Below are 4,995 nucleotides of genomic sequence, written 5' to 3'. Positions count from 1 at the left end.
GCTATCTAAAATCCTTTTTTAAAAAACCTCTATCCTCTGTCTTTGAATCAATACTGTGTATTGGTTCCAAGGCAGAAGAGTGGTAAGGCTAGGCAATGGGAGTTAAGTAACTTGCCCAGGGTCACACAGCTAGGAAGTTTCTTAGGCCAGATTTGAACCCAGAATCTCCCCTGTCTAGGTCTGGCCCTCAGTCCACTGAGCCACCTAGGCAATCCCTCCCAAAGAAGTTGTATCATCAGGAAGAATCAGAAAGAAGCAACAAGGAGTTTCCAAGTTGCTGCAGAGACACTAATTACATGTCATGCAACTACCAATCATTAATACATCAATGAGTAACAGGCAAGAATATACCATATTGATGATTGATATACTTTTATTTACCAGATTTCTATTGGTATATTTCCTTCTTATTGCTTTTAGTAGGACAATATAGAATCAAGGTGTTTGTTGTTGTTTTTTAATGAACACAAATAGGAGCTAGAAATGGTTGTAAGCTTCCAATGCCTCTCTGAGATCTTCAATAGTTCTCATAAATCACTTCTGACAGATTTCTTGGCAGCTATGAAGACCAAGTAGGAACCCAGAAATGCTGGCCAGCTGTGCTCTGGGAAACCCACTAAATAGCATTAGCAGATCAGCAATGTGATAAAAGCTACCCCTTCAAACCTAAGAAATTGAAGGGATGGCTTAGGGTGGTTGAAAGGGCCTCCTCAAATTATACTGAAAAGCTTGATGAAGAAGACGGCAAAAGGAATGGGATTCTTCCATATTCTAGAACCATCAAAGGCAAGATATATCACAACAAATCAGAAAGGCCAATACCCTCCCCTACTGGAAATGCTTCAGTCTACTGTGCTGACCTCTAAAGAAGGTAAATATCAAATAAATAGGAATGGGCTGGAGACATAAATGTTTTCCATATAGTGGTGGCAATAGTAGTATTGGTATTATTTTGTATTATCATTACATTATTAGGATCAATCATCATCACTATGGAAGCAGAAATAAGGTACATAAGATTAATAACCATTTGAATTTAGTAGATACTTTATAAATGTTTGATCGATTGCTTTCATTGATTTCTTTGACCAAATAGCCAGCCAATAGAGGACTCTCTCTGGACTTAGCTGGACTGAACCTTGGAAAATGTACCCAGTCTCTTGCTGAGATGGTACTAGAAACCTTCTCGGCTTAGCAAATATTTGAATATAGATCTTCCATTGACATAAAGCTTTCAGGAACCCTGGAGAACATCATAGTGAGGCTAGAGAAGCACTTGTTAAATAACTTACAAGAGGGGCTTACTTTCTCAGCTACAGGCTAAGCACCCTAAGATCTCTTATAATTATGAAATGAAAAGATTAATTCTGAAATTCTGCATGAATTTCTGAATGAAAATGAAAAGATTGATTCTGATTTTGATATGTTGTGATACATGTATAAACTTTTTGCTAAAATACTACATAATTTGTCTTAAATATCATATATGCATTTATACACATATACATGCATATATACACATATATGTATATGTGTTTATACATTTATATACATAGAATTATTTTATATATACATACATATATATATGCACATGTGTATATGTGTGTCTCTTTTGAACTTTATTCCATGATGTAGGATTTTTTTTTGCCTAAAGAGTTATAAGATTTATAATTGTTATAGTTGCTATTATTTTCTTTTTATCCCCTATAATTTTATATCTTTTAATTTAGAGGTGGCCTTTGATTATAGATGACCTTAAGGATAATATGTTTGTTAAATAAATTAAAGCAAGAAAAAATGTATGAAGTTTCTCCTGTTACTATGGGCCTATTCTCCAAAATATGCAGAGATAGTGTCAGAGTAATTTTATGTAACACCTTTCTTCCTAAGAGCATTAGGAATTTCAAATAGGTTTTCCATTCTTTTGAGTTTTTCATTTGAAGATGCTTCTACTTCATATGCTTGAGGGGTATGCTGCCATCTCAGAAAAGAGTCTGTTCTGACCCACAGTGCCTGTCTTTCTTTCTTTAGTCCCATTATTCTTTTTTTGAATTTTTTAATCATTTATTAATATTCATTTTTAACATGGTTACATGATTCATGCTCCTACTTTCCCCTTCACCCCCCACACTCCCCCCACCCATGGCTAACGCACATTTCCACCGATTTTAACATGTGTCCTTGTTCAAGACCTATTTCCAAATTGTTGATAGTTGCATTGGTGTGGTAGTTTCGAGTCTACATCCCCAATCATGTCCTCCTCAGCCCATGCATTCAAGCAGTTGTTTATCTTCTGTGTTTCCTCTCCTACAGTTCTTCCTCTGAATGTGGGTAGCGCTCTTTACCATAAATCCCTCAGAATTGTCCTGGGTCATTGCATTGCTGCTGGTACAGAAGTCCATTGCATTCAATTTTACCATAGTATATCAGTCTCTGTGTACAATGTTCTTCTGGCACTGCTCCTTTCACTCTGCATCAGTTCCTGGAGGTCTTTCCAGTTCACCCGGAACTCCTCTAGTTTATTATTCCTTTTAGCACAATACTATTCCATCACCAGCATATACCACAATTTGTTCAGCCATTCCCCAATTGAAGGACATACCCTCCTTTTCCAGTTCTTTGTCACCACAAAAAGTGCAGCTATAAATATTTTCGTACAAATCTGTTTATCTATGATCTCTTTGGGGTACAAACCCAACAATGGTATGGCTGGATCAAGGGGCAGGCATTCTTTTATAGCTCTTTGAGCATAGTTCCAAATTGCCAGCCAGAATGGTTGGATCAGTTCACAACTCCATCACCAATGCATTAATGTCCCAATTTTGCCACATCCCCTCCAGCATTCATTATTCTCCCCTTCTTTCATTTTAGCCAATCTGCTAGGTGTGAGGTGATACCTCAGAGTTGTTTTGATTTGCAGTTCTCTAATTATTAGAGATTTGGAACACTTTCTCATGTGCTTATTGATACTTTTGATTTCTTTACCTGAAAATTGCCTATTCATGTCTCTTGCCCATTTATCAATTGGGGAATGGCTTGATTTTTTATACAATTGCTTTAACTCCTTGTATATTTGAGTAATTAGACCCCTGTCAGAGTTTTTTGTTATAAAGATTTTTTCCCAATTTGTTGTTTCCCTTCTGATTTTGACTACATTGTTTTTGTTTGTACAAAAGCTTTTTAGCTTAATATAATCAAAACCATTTAATTTACATTTTGTAATTTTCTCTAACTCTTGCTTGGTTTTAAAATCTTTCCTTTCCCACAGATCTGACACGTATACTATTTTGTGTTCACTTAACTTATTTATAGTTTCCCTCTTACTATTCAAGTCATTCACCCATTCTGATTTTATCTTGGTGTAGGGTGTGAGATGTTGATCTAAACCTAATCTCTCCCATATTGTTTTCCAAATTTCCCAGCAGTTTTTGTCAAATAGTGGATTCATGTCCCAAAAGTTGGGCTCTTTGGGTTTATCATACACTGTCTTGCTGATGTCATTAACCCCAAGTCTATTCCACTGATCCTCCCTTCTATCTCTTAGCCAGTACCATATTGTTTTAATGACTGCTGTTTTATAGTATAGTTTAATATCTAGTACTGCTAGGCCCCCTTCCTTCACATTTTTTTTCATTATTTCCCTTGATATTCTTGATCTCTTGTTATCCAAATGAAATTTGTTATAGTTTTTCCTAATTCAGTAAAGAAGTTTTTTGGTAATTTGATCAGTATGGCGCTAAATAGGTATATTAATTTGGGTAGGATGGTCATTTTTATTATGTTACCTCATCCTACCCATGAACAATTAATGGCTTTCCAATTGTTGGGATCCAGTTTTATTTGTTTGGAAAGTGTTTTGTAGTTGTTTTCATATAATTGCTGTGTTTGTTTTGGTAGATAGATTCCCAAGTATTTTATATTGTCTAGGGTGATTTTAAATGGTGTTTCTCTTTCTAGTCCCATTATTCTTAGTTATTTGTTAGCAGAGGCTGTAGGCCATCTACTTTTATTTACATATTTTAAATATTATGATTATAATCTACTATGTCATTTAATATTATTTCCTACATGCTTATGTAATTTGGCCATTCCTTATAAGGCACTCAATTCTTTTAATTTGGTTTGTTTATGGAAACTAGATGTTCCTATCTTACCCAGGCTAAAGTAGCCTGACCCACCACTAATCAAGCCAAGAACCTTGACTTGCTCCATTTTTTGACCTAGTCTGATTCATCCCTCTCCAGGCAGCCTAGAGCCCTGCCCTGCAACTCCCAGGGACTCTCACCATATTGATACCAGACAGTTAAAAGATTAAGATGATACACATTGTCAAAAAAGCAGTACAAAGAGTAAAATCAACAATTCAATGTTAATCAAAAACTTTATTTATTACAAGAGCTTGCAAAGCAGAGAAATGAAAGGTGAAAGAGAACCCTTGGAGTAAATCCAATTGACTTTCTGACCTTCTGCAGCTCAGAACTCCCAAACTTTAGCAATCCACCAGTCTCAGCCTCCACTAGAAGTTCTGATAGGTATGTGCTACCATACTTGATCCTTAATGTTTGTTTTTTTATTCTTGATGCTATCTTGGGTTTATTTGTTTTTATAACAGTGAATACCTTAAATAGATATCCTTTGTTTGCAATACAAAAAGTATTAAAACTGTAGTAAATGTTCTGGATTCAGATTCTACTACCTATGCAACCTTGGGAATGTCATTTGATCATTTTTGTATCAGTATCTTCATCTATAAAATGAGCCTTGGAATCATCAAAAATAGAATTTCTAAGTGAAAAAAATATTAAAATATATTTAAAATACATTGGCACGCTAGCTCTAAATTATCCTTCCTGATTTACCAAAGACTTGTCGTATTACTCACTCCAATTTATTTAACCATTCTAAGGATTATTTTCCAACCAATAAAATGGAAGAAAATTTGCTTACTAACTACCTGTCACTTAAGATCACCAAATGCTCACCATCATGCAACCT

At 35.2% G+C, this 4,995-nt stretch overlaps 1 non-coding gene across 1 annotated transcript; it reads right to left on the bottom strand.

The window, feature by feature from the left end:
- Positions 1 to 244: 244 nt before the first annotated feature.
- LOC123243454 lies at positions 245 to 362 on the bottom strand. The gene has a single exon (XR_006505977.1). It is a non-coding gene; the product is annotated as a U8 small nucleolar RNA (small nucleolar RNA).
- Between the last annotated feature and the right edge of the window lie 4,633 nt (positions 363 to 4,995).

The sequence above is a fragment of the Gracilinanus agilis genome, chromosome 3 (assembly GCF_016433145.1).
Source record: "Gracilinanus agilis isolate LMUSP501 chromosome 3, AgileGrace, whole genome shotgun sequence".
NCBI classification, from domain to species: Eukaryota; Metazoa; Chordata; class Mammalia; order Didelphimorphia; family Didelphidae; genus Gracilinanus; species Gracilinanus agilis.
Note: the sequence above shows the minus strand (reverse complement) of the source record. Positions and strands in the feature narration are given on the sequence as shown.